This window comes from Falco peregrinus, chromosome 9, assembly GCF_023634155.1.
Source record: "Falco peregrinus isolate bFalPer1 chromosome 9, bFalPer1.pri, whole genome shotgun sequence".
NCBI lineage: Eukaryota > Metazoa > Chordata > Aves > Falconiformes > Falconidae > Falco > Falco peregrinus.
The window spans coordinates 24,011,718-24,031,900 of record NC_073729.1 but is presented as its reverse complement, the minus strand read 5'-3'; the positions used below and the strand labels follow the sequence as shown (position 1 = coordinate 24,031,900).

Below are 20,183 nucleotides of genomic sequence, written 5' to 3'. Positions count from 1 at the left end.
CAGAGATGAGGCTGGAACCCAGCACCAATAAATTAATGGAAAGAGAGCTGCCTTTGCCTTCAGAGGCGCTGCAGATCTCAGTAGGCTCATCACAGCTTTCTGCTGTTGCCTAAATGAATATTCAGCTGACAGGGAAATTGCAAAGATGGGCTCTACCGACACCTTTCCAGGACACCATGGCAGCTCTGCCCTGATTCTGCAGTGTCCCCTTTGCAACAAGCTGCCTTGAGGCTGCTCCAGAGCCATTCTACAGCATGCCACATTGGTAGAAACAACCTCCTCACCACCCACCGTGGGGGACCAGATCCAGGAGTCCAGCCAGCTCTGGACCCTCCATCATTTCATTAATGCCCATCAGTGCAGCAAGCCCCTGTTGACAGCAGGAACCCTGGGGCAGAAGCCAGCTTCCCAGCCTCGCTCTGTTCACATTCACAGGCAACAGCTCTACCCCCAGCTTGCTGCCCTGAAGCCGTCTCCCATTGCCAATCCCCATTTAGTGGCTTATTTAACCTCTGGGATAGCTGTGCTCCTGCAGCTGTAAGGAAAAGCCATGTCCTCTGTGCTTGGGGCCAGGACTGTTTATTTGTACTTGAAATCCCATCCCTTTGCTGGTCCATCCCAAACCTGGGCAGCGCAGTGGGCTGGCAGGGATACAGCATGCTGCTGCCAGCAGCCCGTGACAGCACCATGTCTCCCAGCCTCCTGACCAGGTACCACCAGGCACAGCTGGGCAGCCCTCAAGTCAAGTCCCAGACTGGGGAAATACTCTGCCCTGTCCAACCACCAGCCTCCTCCCTGCTCACAGGTAGGGTGTTTTCCCATTTGTGCTAGTTAATAGGACCTTGGCTCAAATGCCAGCAGCCTGATGGTCTAGCGATGATGAGAAGAGGAACCAACAAAGCTGCCTCTGAATTATTATTAAGAAATAATTGCCAAGATTGGCACCAAGACACAAGGGCTGAGAAGGGCTGCAGCTCCAGCAGCCGGCACAGCCAACAGGGAAGCAAGGGGAGGCAGCCAGTGGCTGTGGGCATGAGGGCAGCCCAGAGGGGTGAGGCAGGAGAAGCAGGAGAGATGGGAAAGCAACGCCTGAAGCAGCACCCAAGCAGATGCAAACTGGCCCATCCTTTTGTTGAGGCCAAAAAAGGGATATTGCAGCAAGCGGAGGGAGGTGTGATGAAAGAGCAGGTGGGAGTTTTAGCTTTAGGAAAGGCTTAGTGAGGTTATGCAAGCCCTTGAGGTGGCCAGGAAATGAAGATGCAGTAGGAGGCAGAAGAAGACAACAGCACTCAGATTCTGGCAGAGGAGCAGTGCCCTGGCGTTGCTGAGCTCAGGGAAACACTCAGCTGAGAAGGAGCAGTTAAAAGCTCTCATTTTGGCACGTTGTGCTTGAGCGGGTGGTGAGACATTCACGAGATGTCAGAGAGCTCCTCTGAGACACGAATTTGGACAGGGAGAGAGCCCGGAGCAGGGATGCATGCCTCTGAGTCATCACCATAGAGATGGTATTCGAGTGTAGTTGCAATGAGATTACCCAGAGACACAGCGCGGAAGGAGGGGCACGGCTCTGTGAACTCCCACTGCAAATGAGCATCTGACAACAGTCCAGCATTAGCCACCGAGGGGGACAACAGGTGGCCAGAACTGGGACACCAGGCAAGGCTCAGAGCCAGACCACAGCTACGGCCCTGCCTCACCTCCAGAGCACAGTTTGGGCCCACTTCAGAAGATGCCCATCTCTCCTCCATTGGCCACACAGGAAATCTGCATCCCCAAACCATTAGACACCAAACTCAAGCACTTCAAAGGGGACAGAGCTGAGCTTCAGTCCTCCCCCTGTGCAAAACAGGGGGAACCCCAGGCTCACACCCCACAGGGGAGCCACAGGGAAAAACCCCAAGATAGTGAAGTGACCACTGGGGTCAGGGTGAGGGGGAAGAGGGACCTCAGAGCACTGCCAAAACAGCTACGGTGAAGTGACAGCAGCTCCGTGGCCACTCAGCTGGGAACTGGAACCCCACATGGAGCACAGCTGATGGAGAGACTGAGACCTCTTGGCCTCCTCCTGCCTTATTGTCCTCTCTGATCTCCAGGACTTGGAAGAGCCATGTCTTCTCCCCCCCCAGGCAGGGGTAGGAAGAAGGGTGCATATGGTGCTCCGGGCATTGCACCCAAGCATTTTGCCCCCAGGCTTCATTGCCCCAAGCTGTGGTTAGTCCTGGAGAGTCTGACCAGAAGGTGGCAGGCTCAACTCGTCCGTGGGCGACGGCTCTTCTGCAGGAGGGTCTGGCCTTGGGACAAAATCACTGGTAACACAGCTCTAACCCATCACCTCAAAAGGAAACCAGAGCATTCAAGCACTGGAGGAAGAGGGAAAAAAAGAGGCTGTTTGAGCTGCTCTGAAAAGCAACCACAACTTGGGAGAGCCGTTCCTGCAATCAAGGCCGGTGCGTATCAGGGACACAGTCGTGCCCAACACCAGGGCTAGTGTGTGGAGAACGGCCAAGCTGGTATCGTAGGAGACTGTTTCTCTCTGTTCCCATTTCAGATAACTAACATGAATCAATGGAGAGGAGCAATACGTCTGCATTTCCAGCTGTCCCTCCCCACCCCTGGCGTTCTGGTCCCTGGGAGAGCATTTGAAAAATCGCAATCGCTATAATTAGAAGTAACACTCACTTTCCAAGAGGAAACTGTGCAAAAGGTTGACTTCCTCTTTAATGCCATTTCTACTCGTTAACAGCTACATATCTGCAGCTCCAATGGTGAGGGGGTTTGCAGAGCAGCAGTCTGGATCACTAACAAGAAATAAAGAGTTTCCTCCCACTTAGACGGGGACTACTGGCTCCAGGCGCGAGACACCAGGTGCGAGGACACAGAGGAGACCCGATTCTCTGTCTTCTCTCTTTGCAAAGTGCAGAGGCCAGAGGCATGTTCAGTTACTCGTTATCTCATCACTATTATGCATTACCCCCCAAGGCTAATTAACACTGCTGTATACAGCACTGGCTTGGGAATGCCAGACTTAGGGAACTTCATTGCTAGAGCTTTCAACAGAGCTACAAGTCACAAGCAAGCTCCTTGTGATTCCATACAAGGAAATATTCACAACATACAATAAAAATAGCCTCCATCACTACACGTTATAATCACATCAGGGAGTTTCCAATCTCTGCAGTAATAAATGATGCCCTCCCTCCTCACCAAAGCATTCACCCAGAGCACTTTGCAAACACTGATTAACCCTCCTGACACCCAAGGATGGGCTGCGGCAACTATGGCACGGACCGCAGTCAGCAAAAAAGCATGGCAGGGAGTCAGTAGCAAAGCCTGGACTCCACATCCACTTTCTCTTCTCCAATAATCTCAGTAACACAAGGCAGGTTTACAGTGTGCCTTGCCCTTTCCAATCTTTCTGAGACCTCAAGGCCAAAAGAAACTGTTCCATTTTCTCCCATTCAGAGTTATTTTTGTGCTGAGCCCAGGAACTTGTGATGGATAAAAGCACCTCCAGAAAGGTGGTCAGCCTTAACTCAGAATTACCAAGAGGTAAGGAAATTCCCCACTCCCCTTGACAGAGTGCTCCAGTGGTTAAATCTCTTGCTATGCAAAATGTTTGTCTTTAATTTCAATTCATCTGCTTTTTGCATCCAGATGTTTGTCCTTACGAAGCCTTACTCTGCCGTATTATAGAGCTACCTACTTCTGTGCAACGTTATTCAAGCACACAATCAAATCTTTTTGATAAGCTAAAGGCAAAGGGCACTTTCATCTCTTGCTGCAGAAAGACACCAGACTAGTTACTGGAAATGCTCCTCCAGCCATGGCAGCTCACGATGATGGTGCCTTGGGAATTTCTGCAATGCGCTTTTTCACTCAGACCCCCCAGACCCTCATTAAATTCACCCAACAAACTCAGGTTCTCTTTTAAACCACCGCTGACACGAAGGGCCTTTCAGCAGCCATGGTTTACTTAATGGTTTACTTTACACGATGGTTTACTTAAAACAGAATTAGGCTCAGTTCATTTATCTATAAAAATCCCTTAAAAATAATTTTCCCAAACTTTTTCAAACAAGTAATCGGGCCACATTTTTTTACTCATTTAAATCCAGCCTCCGAAGTCAGATGTGCCACCCCCATGTTGTTTGTCGCCTTTGACCTCCTCCGCAATGCCAGAATTAGATGTGTGTGTGACAGCCCAAGTTGCTGGTTCCTCCTGCCTCCTCCCAAACACATCTGCAAGGCAACAGGAGTTTCTATGGAAGCCGTGGCTCCCATACAAGGCAAATGCTCCCAGGAGCGAAGGACAGCTGGAAAGGCTTGACCAAGTAAGAGATTTACTTGGCTGAGCATCATTTAGTTCTGTACAACGGGGCGGGGGGGGGGACGGGGACAAAATACAATTGGGTCACCTAAAAAAGCGAACTATCATCTTGTGTTGCTTGTTTCCAAAGGGCACTTGAGTTTCTGCAAATGTCACGCTCATCCCCAGACAAGTAGGGAAGAAACTCTATCTGGTGGTAAGTTAAATGTCTTCCCTTGTCCCACCCACTTCAGAGGGAAGAGTGCCTTGGTGGCTAAGTTCCTCCACCAAACCTGCAGGTGTTTGCTTCATGGGTTGTACCGCACCCTTACAGCAAACCTGCATCGCCAGGTGTCGGCAGGTACAGGCTCCTCTGCAGCGAGGCTGAGCATCAGTTTGTGCCCACCACTGGGCAGGACCCCGGGGAAACTCAGGTCACTCCACACACGCCTGTGCAGACCTGGCCTCATAGTGTTTTGAAAGAGAAAGGTGATTGCACATGTCAGGCTGATTAGAAGGTGATAGATAGACAGGCAGTCAGGCAGGCTGCCTCTTAAATAGTCTTCATATTTTTCCCATGACATCTGTCTGCAAGAGTTTAAATTACGATTCTTACTTACAGCTTTGAAAGGATTTAAAATGCTTAAATCCCTGTTAAAAACTAACCAACCAAAGCTTGGCTGAATACTACATTTTTAAATCCACAATGAAAGCAGTGCACCCGATGTTAAGGGCTGCAGAGCTCTCATGGAAATACCCTGCAAACACTAAGCTCCTCCTAATGACCAGCCTGCTCTACAAGTGGTTTGGTGCCAGATTTGGATCCCAGCTATATCACAGCTATGCTGAAGTGGGTCCACCAAAACTCCCCCCTCCTTCTACATGAAGGGTCAGAGCCTGGGTGTGCAGTTGTCCTGTTTTGAGACACTACACCAGTAATAACTTTGATGTAGAGGGCCCAGATGCTGGCAGTGATATGGGAGACATCATTTAGCTACCTCTCACCACCGTGAGTGCAGGGAGAGAGCAGCAAGTCCCAGAGCTAAATGCTTTCAGCAGGACAAGCTGCTGCTGCTCCCCAAGCAAAACAGCCATACAGCCCATGTGCTCTGCTTCCCCTACACCTAACTGCGGCAGCACGATGCTCCTGCAGTGCCTCACATCTTCCTAACATGACTAAGCAATGCTGGGGTGCTCTCCAGCTGCAGCCGGGTCCAGAGGGTGTCCGTCTGAGCAGGAAGCAGGAGGGTCTGCAGCAAGCCAGAGTAGCCCTGCCAGTCCCCCCATGCCCAGACACAAGGGGGACGTTGCAGGCGAGGCAGGTTCCCAAGGCTATCACTAGCCCAGGCCTTTGGAAAAGCCCAATTTGTAGCATAAACTATAGACAATGAAGTCCCAGGGGAGACCTCCAGTTCCCGTTAGTCTTTATTTATCATTCTCTTTAAAGACAGCCAGTTTAACTTCCACCTTCCAATGCTGAGCACAGCCCACTGTCTGCAGGAACTGCACTGCTCACAGGCAAGCCCCAAACTTCCCAGCTTCTGCCCAAAACCCGAAGCACGGCCAGAGCACAAGCAAACGCAATGCCACAGCAGCTCTGAGACCATCACCCTGCCTATCGCCTGTACTCATGCCCTTCACTTGCTCTAGTGCTGCACCACGGGAGAGGAAGCTCCATTCTGGTTTACCTAGGACTGTTGTGCTTTGATGGGGAGTTACAGAGGTGGATCTACCAAGAAGGGTGAAAAACGGGACAGGGGTCCACCCTTGCCAGTGGCAGTGCCCTGGGCGATACACGGGGACATCCCCACCACAGGGACATCCCCGCCGGAGGAACATGATCGCTGCCAGATGCAGTGCCTGTTCCCCATCCAGCCTACAGCTGGATCTCATTGCCTGGGAAAGGCTTCTGACTTCTGACTATTCTGTTTATTCTGCTAAAGACCATAATCATTCTGCTAATTGTTTGGGTTTGTTTGGGTTTTTTTAGCAAGCTCCTATTTTTGTGAGCCCATGTGCTGCGCTCCCTCTGCTGGCAGGCTCACTTGGGCTGGAGGAGAGGATGCTGAGGAACGGGAAAAACAAATCCCTGCTCCAAGTGCCTGCAGAAAGTCACACCACAAACCCTTCCCAGGGCCCTGGCTTTGCTAAATGTACGTGTTAAGACCTGAGAGTGGCATTATTTTGCCATATTTATTCCTTACAGCCTGGTTATGCTGAGACTTGTCAATAAAAAGAAATGGGTGGCTTCGTAAAACTCGGGTAATGTTTGCTTTAGATGGAGAAACCCTTACACTTGAAAGTCACGGCAACAGCAGCAACAGGCTTGTATTGCTGATGCTGGTTTTGAGCTGTGGTGTTCAAAGGAAGACCCTCCGCATGAGTAATTACACCCATATCAAATTGTGAGCAAAAACATGAAAGCAGATCTTAAAAATCTTGATTACAGAAACCCTCCTGAAGGGCAGGAAGCATCTCCCCAGGAGAAACAAGGGGATGCTTCAGAAAGGCGCTTTCACAAGCCTTGTGCCAGGAAGCATGCTTCACAGCAGAATCTCAATGGCATGTTCCCCAACTTCAGGCTGCGTGATTGTTTCATGTATGTGACAGGCAACCATTAAACACACCACGGATGGCTCATTGCCACTGTAAGCAGCAGCTCTGACACACCTCACACTTCTCTGCCCCATCGCACAGCCCAAGTGCGGCCGACCCTTAGAGCCCAGCACCACGACTCAGTCCAACAGCTGGAAGCAACATGCATGGGAAGTGTTAAAAACATTGCCAGTGGATTGACGGATATTTGGGGGTGGGAGCAGGACCTGAGGGTCAAGCTCTTCCTCAGGACTAAATCAGTCTTAAGCTTGCAGCATTATGCTATCCTAAAAATGACCCCACTGCATCCTGTTTTCCTGTAGGGTCCTTATTTTCTTTGATAATTTGAGCAAAGCCCCATGCAAGAAAATCTCTTACGCTTCAAAGAGCGTTTCTCAGGCATGAAACTGCTATTGAGAGCCTTGGAGCCGCCTCCCCTTTCTAGAAAGCTGGTGAACAGGATTAAGCCCAGGTCTTGCAGCATTTACAGTGCTACTTTCATCATCAGAGGGGCAGAGAAATCTTTTGATGGCCATTAGTATAAGCCAGCAGCCAAGTCATTAACCTAGGAGTAGGGGAGTTGATCATCAACCCCATTCAGCAGGAAAGTTAGGCAATGGTAAGGGCAGTCTTAAAATCAGCCAAATAAAAGGCAAGACATCCCCCCCCCCCCCCCATATAAATAACTTTCTTGCTAAAACCATTAATAAACATCGCACATTGTGTCAATTTCTGAAGGTCGAACCAATCTTTTTTCCTAGTGGAAACTTACAGAGATTTCTGAGCTGCATTTTAGGCCTAAATGTGCTTCTTTAACGAGTGCAATTTTACATCTGCTCAGGTAAAATGCATTGTTGTTCATGCGCTTTCTTCCATGGTTTTATTATACCTATTTGGCTGATGATGCTCAGCTAAAAGAAATGAAAGAACCTGGGAAATAGAAATGGAGCTCCTGGAGGTTATCTGTCTTCATAATAAAAAACCCAAAACCAGACATATGAAGCAACATACTTCAGCACTTGTTTACTGAGATTTCACTGTACACCTTTTCCCAATATAAAAAGCACACTTGAAGTAACATAAAAAAACACCTTAATTCTTCTGCTAGACAAGCCATTTGCTTCCAGCTATAACATGCAGAGGAAAAACAAGATGGCTGTGAACTGCCCAAAGGGATACAAAGTCTCCCCGACACAGCCACCCTGCTCCAGAGCCTCTTAGTGAAATTACCCCCCAGCTGAGGCACGGAGCAGAGAGTCAAGAATATTAAACACAGCCCAGGCCCGCACGTGGGAGCCGCTGGGGGAAACCTCTCTAAGAAACACCAGTATGCAGTAAATTAAATCATAAAGTGGCTCTTACCTCTGTCAGCAATGAGGGGGCAGCAGAGAGAGTGACAGATGAGAAAAACTCACACTAGTTCACCCATGAAAATAATGATAATTATGAAATAATTATCTCAGCTAAATACCAAGAGAGGCCCAACCGGAGGTGGGCCACCACACTGGGGCCTGCAGAGCACTTGAGGGGCGGCCTGCCCTGGCTAAGCCCAGAAATGTTCATCAGTGTTATTACCAGGGTTACGCTAAAGGCTCCAGGGGAGCACTTGGGACAGGGCCAGCGGGACAGGCCGGCTGACCAGGCACCACACAGCACCAAACCCAGCTTCGCCCCAGAGCCCACCGCCATCTTCCCCACGCCGCCGCCATTTCCCCACGCCCCTAGCAACTGCCCCCTTAGCAACGCCAGGCCACGCCCCCTCCCCGGCCACGCCCCTCCACTCTAACCACGCCCCTCCGGCACGGCCCTTGTTGCCCGGCTGCCGTCAGGCGGGCGCTCCCGCGCGGCGCCGTTGCCATGGCAGCGGCTGTACACAGGCGGAGGGCGCAGGCCGCGCCGCGGCGCAGGCGGGCAGGGGGACGGGTAAGAGCGGCCGTCGGGGACCGGGGGAGCTCCGCACCCCCGGCCGGCTTTGAGGGACCGGCCGGCGGGACAGAGGCCACGGTGAGCGGCGCAGAGGCCGCCCGGGCCGCCGCGCTGCCGTCCCCGAGGCCCTGAGGCCTCCTTGCGAAGCCCTGAAGCAGTGGAGGGTAGTGGGGGAGTGAGGAGGGAAAACCCTGACAGAAAATAACCCCTTTGGGGCCGGGGGCAGCCCGAGCCCTGTGCCACCGAGTGCTGCAGCGGGTGGGCCAGCCGGGAAGGTAACAGCTAGTGCTGTGACCATGCCTAGACCTCAAAGGAAACCCCAGATCCGTGTGTGGGGAAGGCAGGCCGTGGGAAGCCACCAGGGCCAGAGCTGCCAGCCTGGCGTGGGCAGGGGTGCTGGGGAGGGGTGTTACATGGCGCTGCTGTGCCAGGGTCTGCCCACGCTGGTAATGGGGGGCCAGGACCCGTACCAGAAAAGGAGCATCCTTTTTGTCTCTTTTTACATGAATTTATCATCGATGTAATGGTGAGCAGCAGCCTCTGCAGTTACACAGCATTTCAGCCCAATGCTGGCAGTCAGGGACAGGTCCCTTCGATGCCTTCTCCCAGGACACTGAACTGTGGGGCATCAGGATTCAAAAGGTAATTCCTTAATGATTTTGGACCAGGGTGTGTTCCTCAATCTGCAGTTTCTTCCAGGCCTTCCTGGGGAAAAAGATAATTTAAAAAAAATAATGTATTTCTTCAGAGGCCATGAGAAGCTGGACTCGTGATGTTTGAACCCAGGTGTCAGCTCTTGGGGTTATTCTCTGGCAGAATGAGCATTTGAGTCAACAGATGAGCTTATGAGGTTGCCTGTGGTCATCAGCTCCAGCAATGTGTTAGTTACAGAGGTTTTCTAGAGAGCTTTGTTGGTTTGGTTTGTTGGTTTGGGGTTTTTTTGATTCTTAACATGTTTTATTTAGGAGATGTACTTTGTGTAAAGGATTCTTGAGATAGAAGGGACTTTTTGCTGTCAAGAGCAGCATCACAAAAACTGGATTTCAGCAGCTTTCATACCATTTTCCCTTTGTATTCTTGGTAATTATGTAATGTTAAAAGGACTTTAAGCAGAAGATGTAGGAAGACACAATCTCAGCTCCCAAAACCTACTGTTCCGAGTTACAGAAACAGAGTGAGTGACAGGTGGCAAATGTCAGGCGGGCAGAAGGCTAAGAGAGATCTCTAATTCTATCAGTTTAATGAGTTCTTTCCTTATCATCTTCAGCCTTTCTCCAGATCTGCTAAGTGGCTTTTCTTAGAGATCGAATGACTATGAATTAGTGTGTGACAGCTCCTTTTGTTACACAGCTGACCAGATTTGCCACAGTTCAATCTCTAAAGAGCTGAGCTGTTTTCAAAGCCTGGCCACTGAAATGAGCGTGCGGATGGCAGCTGAGCTCTTCTGAAAATCAAGGCTCACGCAGGGCCAGACTGCAAGGCCATGAGGCCTCCACACACCCAGGCAATACCCAGGACCTCACAGGGTGCCTCCAAGAAGTTTTCACCCTGAGACTTACCTGGGGTGGAAAGCCAGCTGTGGGAGCCAAGACAGCCACCATGTTCACACTGGGAGCCTGTGTTCAGGTCAAACGTGCATGGCTGCATCCACACCAAAGGAGCAGCAATCCAGACAATCTTAAGTGCTTTGCACTAGCCTAGGAAATGTGATACAGTGTTTTTGGGGAAATCCATCTTTACTTCATTTGCAAAAATGTTTTCCGTCTGGGAGTGCAGTGCACTGAAGCAATCCTTGCTCTCCGGGACTCTTCTGCCCAGGGAATGGATGGAGCTCAGGAAAGGCAGCTGTGGGGATAACCTTAGCCCCAGGTCTTCCTGCTCCAGGGCTTTTCTTTGATAACTTTTAGAGTGGTGTGGAACAAGGAGCTCACTTGTCTCATCATCATCACAAAAAACAATGTACCACGAATACCAGGGGCTGACCTCTTCTTGAGAAACTGCATAAGCACTAAACCTCAGTGTGCAACCATTTATAAAGCTTTAACCCACACAAAGGCCTTTTCCATCAGCGAAGAGAAACCTTGACACTAAAAAGCCAAACTGCAGGTGGGCCTTGCTTGTTAGGCAAGGGTAATTTTTTTTCAAGCTGATTGGAAATTGAGTTGTATTTTATAAATTGCTTATTTAAAACGTGACCATATATTTTCCTATTTTCTTGTCCATAGTATTTTCTTAGTGTTGAAAAGCTGTTTCTTGCTTCACTACAGAAGTCAGGAATTAAGCCACATTTTGCATGGAAGGCACACAGCACACTTCACCTGCATGAGGACAGATAGGGCAGGTGTCACTGAAGCAAGGGACCCTTTGAGCCACACAGCTGTGTGGGGTTTTTTCACCTCTGAAACTCATTCCTCTGATGCTTAGGTGACACTTAGCAGGAAAATGCATTTCAGTTTTGTACTAGGAGTTGATAGAATTGATGCATTACTGCATTTGGCAATTCAAGACCAGTGAACAGGCAGTTAGATCTGCGCTGGCTCTGATTAAGTACTGTGGAGTCAGTCTCCTGAATTTCTGATCGTGAGTTAAGAAACAGCATGGAGGTGAAAGACTGCATTTTGTTATAGGCTCACCAATACAACGTTTTAATGAACTATTTATGAGTGAGCCTCATGAATAACTATTTTACTCTGATTTGGATTTATTTAAGGGCACTGATAGAAATTTAAGATTTTTCAGCTTCATGTGGCTATTGAGCTGAACTTAACTTCCTAAAAGCAGTATAGGTTAGCTGAAAATAATCTAAGCTACATTTCCTATACAGTAGAAGAAGCACAGGCATGGAGTCTGTGCAGAAATACACAGGCACCTTCACTGAAAGTATGCCAAATATATATATAAAAATATATATACACATACAAAAATTATGTAGGTGTATCTGTATGCGTTGTGTGCAGTTATTTTGAAGTGTATTCAAAATGGTAGCAAATGACTAGCTAGAACTGAAACTGTTTTCATTTGCAGTTACAGTAGATGCATACGCTATCACAGCAGTCACGCAGGGCTGAGCACATGCAGTCTTCTGTTGAAGCAAAGAGGTATTGTGCTGGTGCCTTTGAACCTGCACACCACATCAAGAGTGAAAGGAAAACAACACGCCAAGGAGCACAATAAACATGGATTATCTTGTTTACTGTAACCACTTTAAAATGGCAAAGGCAGCCTTGAGTTCTGCAGAAGTCAAATACTTTGCCCTATTTCTATAGTAAGGCCTTCTCATACGTTGCCTGCTTCCCATATGATGTGTCTGAGTCAAATGGGACTCAGAGTGGGTGGGTCCTTCACCAGACAACTGGGTAAGACTTCAAAAGTTTCAGTTCCTGACAGGTTTTGTAACCACAGCACCCTGAAGCAAGAGATTACGAGACAGATTGGCCCTGTTTAGTCATGAGCCACAGAAGCTTCAGATCAAGCTCCCTGAGTTAACTGTAGTGTGCGCTGCTCCTCTGCCTGCAGAGGCAGAGAAAGCAGAAGCAGTTCATGGTATATTAACGGGCAGAAAGACATATGCTTAGGTATGTCTGGCATCCCACTTGCAGAGTCCAATGTCATCCTTAAAACCACTTCCTCCTCCTCATCAGCAGCATCCTGTGTGATTTCCTGCGTTGTTTTGTAAGAGCAGCACAAATGACAGGATTCTTCATTTATAGAAAGCCATTTTCTGTCTTTAGCAGCTTTTCTTTTAAATCTACTTACAAAACCCCTTTTCAAGTATCTTTCTAAGAAGTTTTCTTTTTTCTTTGGTTGGGGTTTTTTTTTGGGGGGGGAGGGGCGTGTCTTCCTGGTTTTTTTCTTTCTACAATCAAATTCCGGGCTTTTTGTTGATTTGTTTTGTGGGTTTTGTTTGTTGTTGTTTTTTTTTTTTAAAATACAGTTATTGTTAACATAGAAACCCCAACATTGACTATTTCTGTTACAAAACATGTTTTCCGAGCTATAATACAGCAGTTTTTATTGCACAAGAGGTAATTTTTCACTGAAATCACTCACTGATCTTAATAACTACAAACATCTTGGGCTTTATTTTAAAAAGAAATTAATTTCCTTTCCATCCTCATACAAAATCCACTGTGAAGAGCAAATGTATTCAGAGTAATTTGCATGCACCATGCACCACTCCTACTATTGTTAGGGTATCACTCCCTCCCACAGGCACATAAAGCTGCTTACTCAATGCTTAAGGCCAAATTCTAATACTACTTTGATGGATCCTAAATTGAGATAAGTTGGCATCTTCTGGCAGCTCCTGAAACTGAGCTTTGGCAGAAATTTCACCTCCTTTACACTCAATTAGATTCTTCTAGTCTCACTTAAACTGCCACCCACCTTCCATTGTGTGTTATAAACCCTCCAAACACCCTAAACTTTCTTCTTTTGTATTAATATGTAAATGAAGTCAATTTATCTTCCTGCTAGTCATGTTCATCAGGGTACAAATCAAGCTAAGGAGAACCCAGCTGAGGCAAAGGCAGACTGCTTAGACTCCACTATATCCCTCTGCTCTGAACATGTTGCTCTCCGTGTCTTGTTAGCTTGTGTGTAAGTCAATGGATTTACTTAGTCTCTTTTGTTACTAACAGCGTTGCCAATGAAATAAACCCAAGGATCTTTGTAGCACAGACAAAGTCAAAAGCTTGTTGGTGCTGGGGGACCAAACACATTTGTTCCTCCTGACCAGCAGCGTTTCCTGTGATAAGAATAGTCTCTGGTTACCACAGGCTGTCACATATTTATGCATAAATTCCAGTTTCTGAGAGCTAAACGAGTATGCCTTGGGCTGCCCTTCGTGTGAAACTTGACAGGTTTGGTTCACATAGCTTGGTGAGAAATAGTCTTGGCTCCCATCATTTGCCCATGGGTTTGTATTCGTTCTCCCCAGGCCTTTCAGCTTTGGCAGGCACCTCACCAAATTTCAGCCATATCTGTGTTCAATCAACCTTTAGTATAATTTTCACCTGCAGCCATTGGCCACCTTGTGTTAATCTGCAATCAGCTATGTTTTACACTGAGGGCTGAAACCAGGAGCTAGAGTTCAAGTTGTATCCTACAATACTGGTGTTACTCCAAGGAACCTGTTCAGTAGTAACAAGCTAAATTCAACAGTAGTTTTTGTTTTAAACAGACTGTTTTCAGAAGTGTTGACCTAACCCTGCCTGTCTGGGCTTCTCTGTCATGGTGACATCCTAAATGTGAGACCTCTGTGTTTGTGTGGCAGTCCTTTATTTGAGAGCTGTGGTTTCCCAACATCAGGATTCTGGCCAGTGCTCCCTAGCTGCCATGCGTGCTACAGGTACATATCAGCAGCAAGTGGTGAGGCTAAGAACTCTCCAAGTCTCAGTTTTAATATGAGCGCTGATGTTTGCAATCTTTAGTCAGCTAGTTACTCTTTGTGGCCTCAGTAAAATGAGAATTGTGCTACTTGGGATCTTCCCAGGCCTCTCATAAGGATCAGTTGATTGATATATGTGGAAGGTTAGAATCTATATTGTGCTTTCTGAACAACAGATGTATTGGGATTTCTTGATCACCCATGTATTTGAGGCTTGTACCTTGTACCTCCTCTATTGCTTTCAGCCAGAAGTAATCAGCACACACACGACAGTGTCTAGCATCTTTGTGCTTTTTGTACTTGGCAAGGTCATGGCAGCCTTTTGTGGCTTTGACTCATGCCCTCAGCTCACACTGCAGATGGGATGGCCACTGGTGACCTCGATGTTTGGACTGAGATTGAACTGCAGTTCCAGGAACACGGCCTGGCCTGGCTTCTACGCTGACTTACTCTGGTCAATGCCTGGTCACCTAGTTCCTTTTTTTTCAGGCTTTTGTTTTAGGTTACAGACTGCCTTGGCATTGAGGGAGGCCACAAATCTCGCACTTGACAAGCTGACATGGTCAGAGCTACCAAAACAAGCCACTTTTCCCATGATCCCTAAACACTTACATCTTCTTGTTTTACTGTGCAGGTGAAATTATTCCCTGTTAGGTTGTTTTTCTGCTGCAGGTATTCTGCTTCTATCCAGAGACAGCTTTTCTCGGAACTTGAAAACATCATTCTTTAATCAACTGAATTGGACTTTGAATCTCATGAAGTGTCAGGGACTAAGTACACTGCATCTGTAATGCCCCATCTGTCTTCTATGAAGCTGTACAGAGCATAGCCAGAGGACCTTTGGGTTCATGAAACCTGAACTAAAAATAGTAATTACTGGAAAACAAAGGGGACAACCTGACCCCACAGTTGGCAGTCTTAGTACAATAGCAGTGATACGTAATTGTCTGCATATTTCTAAACTACATTTGAGAAGAGCTTCCAGGGGTTTCCAAGTAGAGATGGCACACACAGCTCTCGCAGATGGTTTCTTCTTGCGGGAAAGAGGGCTCCTTGGACTATCCAGGCCCCATCCCAACTACAGACTAGGTTGTCTGGCATACTGCAGCTCAACAGCTTGCAAAAGCTCTCAAGTGGACCAGACCTGACTCCCTTCCCCAACAGCAGAGAGTTTTAACAAAACAGTGAAGCTCTAAATAACCAGAATAAAATGAAGACTGGGTCATTGTAAGAGTGATGCCCTACGAGGTGGTAGAAATCGCAGTGTAGGTCAGGGTCCTGTATTATTAGGCAGTGAACAGATGTCCTGCAATCAAGGTGGAGAAAATGGGCATAGTATGAGAAATTACAAAGATTTGAGTTTGCTGGTGTTAAAGGACAGGTCAGCATCAAAGCCACAAGCAAGCAGCGTATCTTCTGAGCTTGAAAGCAATACTTTTATTCACTGGCCATATTAAAGAAACTGTTGGTACTGCAAATCAGGACTAATGTCAGCTGACCTCTTCTAGCCACTCCCTTGGCCAGATAGCCTTTGTATTTTTTCATTTAAAGCACACCAGGTAACTCAAGAAACCTCTGTCCTCATATACAAATACAATTCTCCTGTCATCTTCCTCTTTTTTTTTCTTTCCCTTTCAGGTTGCTTTGCAATTCACAGCTGAAATAAAGATAGCTTCAAGACAGTGAGATTCGTACACACAGAGGACTATTCCCAAACCAAAAGCATCCCTCCATTTAGCACAGCCCAAGAGAGGACAAGGTATCTGGTATTTGCTGAATCCACTGCTAAGAAAATGAAAACCATGCTGGCCTCCCACATCATGATGGGTAACAGTTACTTCAAAGAAGCTAAGCCTAGCATAGACAGAGCAAAAGAAAGAAGCTGTGGTCCTCAGGCTGCTCAGAGCTGCAGAAGCCTGCAATTGCCTCAAAACTTGAGACTGCTATCAGGAGCTGGGGGTAAGTTAACCACCAGAGAATCTATCAGCAGGGATCAGGCTGTAGCAGTGAGAGGCAGGGCTGATGAACACAGTGTATCAATCAGTCTTGTTCAGCTTATGCTGAAATGTCACTTTTCAGGTGTTCTCTGTATGGTTAGAGGCAGGAAGAGCAGAAATAAAAAGTACATTTCTTTTTTAAAATTGCGTTCAAGCTCTTCCACTGCTTTTCACGGGGTGGGGGGGGTGGGAACCCTCTAATCTGTGCTGCGAAATGGCATTAAACTGAGGTAAAACATTTCAACAGTTATCACAGACATTTGTGATATAATATATATATATATAACAGACATAATGTGGCAAAATTCTCTTGCCTTACATTAGAGAAAACATGAAATTTGAAATGGAAGTTTGTACCGCAATTCTATGGTCCCTTATACCAGGTTTGAGCACTACTGGATCATTTAGCAGGACAAATTCAATCCAGATCATGCCTGGGCACACAATTACGTTTCTGTTGAATTAGCCAGAGTACATAATACAGCGTTTATGCTGGCTTTATGCCGGCAGCAGGAAGAAAGACAATATCTAATCTGGCATAAAGCCTACCAATACAGATTTAATGTCATAACTTTTTGAACAATTTTGAATGGGATCAGTGCTTTGGGTTGTGTGGTCTAGCATTTTGTATCCAGGAGCCCTAGAGCCAGATTTCCTGTATCATCAACCTATGACCATTTTTTCAGTATTTAAAGGGCCTGTTTCTCCAAAATTCTCTTATTATGCCTCCTCACGAGCCGCTTGTCCCATTTGAGGTTCTTGTAGTCCATTATAATGCTGTACTATAGTAACTCATATTCAGGATCTCTCTCACAGCAGCCTTTTCACTGTTGCTCCCAAGGTCCTGCAGAGTGGTACATGCATGTAATTGTGTGTAGATTTTGTAATACAGATATCACACTTGTTTGTTTGACTGGACCAATGGATGCACGCTAGCTGTCATTTGCTTGCGCAGTTACTATAATGTCCATGCAGCCATGGGAACTGTCACCGCCGATCTCTCAATCCATCTTTCTAATGGTCAGTAGTGGCATCTGATTTCTTAAGGGGCCTGTGCTTCTGCATGTCTTCATAATACAGAACTCTGGTTGGAAAAATCTACACTTTCTCTCATTCACAGAAGGTGCTGTTTTCTAAGAAAACTGACAGAGTGCCAGGCTGTCATTCACTGAGGAACTTAGAAGAATCTACCCTCTGAGCCATTTTACCTGCTGACACTTCTCATCCAGTCAGTTTTACCAAAGTAATCCTTGTAATTTACAGCTACAGGCTGGAGTTTCTCTGTGTAGTCTTTGGGAGAAAACCCATTCTGGAAAAGTTGCTTATTTTAGAACCCACAGCCTCAAGGAAGATATTTTTCCCTAATCCTAAACTAAATGATATCATACTTGGCTGGTGCTGTAACCATGGTACTGAAGTTATTTATGACTCTGAAATTAATGCTATAGTTAGCAACACTGGAACAGGGTTTCTTCTATGCTACTGTCCAACTGCCTCCCTCCCCCAGCCCGAGGCTACTCTGGAAAGCAAGACAGAGTGTCTCCAGAGGGTCTTTAATTTGCAGTAAACAATGTCAGCCTTTGCTGATTTCCAAAACTTGGCAACACACAAGTGGATATGCACAAAGATGCATCTTCTAAGCAAAACAAAGCACTTGGCTATGTTTTTATTGATCTTATTTTATTAGGAGATTTATTTGGTTTTGTTTATTTTAGTTCTTAAAGTAAATGTTAATTTCTGTGAAAGGACCTGGAACTCCAGCGTGCAGAGCCAGGACTGGCAGGAGGAGGGAGAGCTTGGTTGTACACTACTCACCAGCTCTATCATCAGGGAATCACCGCGAGGGCAAAGAGGAGAGGTCAGCTTTTATGCCTGGGACACTCTGCAAAAATCACCTTATAGAAGTGGATAGCCTGTGTATACAAGATGTCTGGGGACCAAACCAACGTTATTGTGGTCTGATCCCTCTGCAAAGATCCCAGAGAAGGTTGGGAAGAATCCAGCAAAGCAGAGAAGAAGAAACAGAGAACCACACTGCTGAATTCCTCCTGGCCAAAGATCAGGCAGCTCCCTGCTTCCATGGCTCAGATCACTGACAGAAAAGCTCAGGGCTGCATCCTGAGGCTCAGACGGCAGCCTGCTGACCCAGGCATGTCCCTGCTCTTCTAGGGCATTTGCACCAGCAGCAGTAGCTTCTGCATGCCTTACATAGCAGATCCCCTCTCAAGTCAGGGAATGAAGAGAACCGTAAAACAAGACTGCAATAAAAGCATTGCAAATAGAAAAATAAAGAACAAAATGCAAAAAGAAGGAAACACAGCGGAAAGGAAAGACCAGGGAGAGCCAAGAGGTATGAAGAAGTGATGGGATACTGTAGAGGAATGAAGCTGGGTTAATTAGCATTGATAATACACAACTGTGGGTTGGCTGATGTAGATAAGGTGCAGCTGTGGCTGGTTAAGTTAAGTGGTTGAGAGCCAATGAAAAGAGAGCAGCTGAGGAAAGGAAGGTGAGAGAGGAAGAAGCAGAGACAAGACACATGCCCTGGATGAGGTGAGACAGGAGAAGGCAGCAGAGGGACTGGCACGAAGAGTATGTTGGTATGAGATGGTAAAAGACCTTGTTGCAGCTTGATAGTTTGGAGAGTGCTGTGACAGGATACTGTACTGGGATGCAAGGGTGCAAGGGCAGCGCATCTGCTGATCCATGACAAAGGGTGGATGGAGTGAACTTAGAGAGCTCATGTCACAAAGTAGGCAAGCCTGTCTCTGTGGTCAGTGCCTGCTTTTGGATAGCAGACTGGCAGACACAGCGTGGCATTTTTGGTCACTTGTGCCAGGACAGTGCTTCCATTTGAATTAACAGTCTGACTCTGTGTCAGTTCTGCTACCTGAATTAACCTTTTTATGCTGCCTCTGAACATCAGTTGACACAGCAGTCTAATTTTGCTCCCCCTAAGAATAACAAAGAGCCAAATTGTTACCCCCTGATTTAAGGCTTTTCAGATACTCTGGCCTTGGGCCCAATCTGATTTACAACTCAAGTTGGTAGAAGAAAGTCTCCAGACCTTCACTGAGAGTTAGATAAGGCATTCTGGGAAAATTTATTGGGGGAGAACACAGCATTTATTTGGGGTTTCAGTTTTATTTTGGTTTGCAGTCTAAACTCCTAATTCCCAGAGCCACAGTTCTCCCATTGCCTTCATGGGATTTATATTGGAGTCACTTGACTGTGTTTTGCTATGTCTAACATGATTGCCTTCTTTATTTTTTGCTTTATTTTTTCTCCTTTTGACCACAGGCGAAGGAAATAAATCATCTGATATCCTGCCAGCAAACTGCCATAGGCACTTTGAGACTGGAGGCATTTCTCCTGCCCCAAAAGAGCATTAAAAAAAAAGACTGGCTGATAACTTGGACAGAGTTCAGGTATGTTTGTGCACATACCAGCAGTTAAACTGATTTCTTCTACTATCTTATCTGTCCATTTCTGGTTTTAAAGGGGAGGAAGTTTGGCAGGCAAGTTACTCTTGGAATGCACTCAGTAAACCATGGGCAAGAGAAGTGAAGAGCATAAACAGAAATAACCATAGGTACAGCAGCTGGGAGCCTGACTGCTGGCTTCTATTCCTAGCCTTACCCATGACTCACTTAGTGACCTTAGAAAGCCACCTCACCTCTCCATACCCCAGCTTTCTCACAGGCAAAATCACCCATTTCACAGGTCACCCCCGGCAGAGGGAACCTGTGTCTCCCAGTGGGTGTCCTTGGAGGAAAAGCCTCATCCTACTCCCTCTGCCAGCCCCAGGCTGTTCCACCACATGCAATGAGTGCATTGCAGATGTGGCACCTCTCTCCCCAAGGGGAGCTGGTGATTTTAACCAAGTGCATTTTGTGAAGCTTTTTGGGATTCTTCAAGGAAAGAAAAAGCACTATAACAAAATGTTGCTAATTATAGCGTGACAGCATGC

At 47.0% G+C, this 20,183-nt stretch overlaps 1 protein-coding gene and 1 long non-coding RNA gene across 2 annotated transcripts in view; one reads left to right on the top strand and one right to left on the bottom strand.

Moving 5' to 3' along the window:
* The window catches only part of OPRL1 (opioid related nociceptin receptor 1), a 95,570-nt gene extending 86,961 nt beyond the window's left edge, over nt 1-8,609 (bottom strand). The window contains exon 1 of the mRNA XM_055814180.1: nt 8,264-8,609. The gene's annotated coding sequence lies outside the window, so the exon portion shown is untranslated. The remainder of the gene's footprint in view (nt 1-8,263) is intronic.
* Nucleotides 8,610-8,714: 105 nt separating this feature from the next.
* On the top strand, nt 8,715-19,502 carry LOC114012854 (uncharacterized). Its single transcript, XR_008748733.1, has 4 exons — nt 8,715-8,824; nt 9,362-9,469; nt 15,855-16,175; nt 17,960-19,502. It is a non-coding gene; the product is annotated as an uncharacterized LOC114012854 (long non-coding RNA).
* Nucleotides 19,503-20,183: the final 681 nt, after the last annotated feature.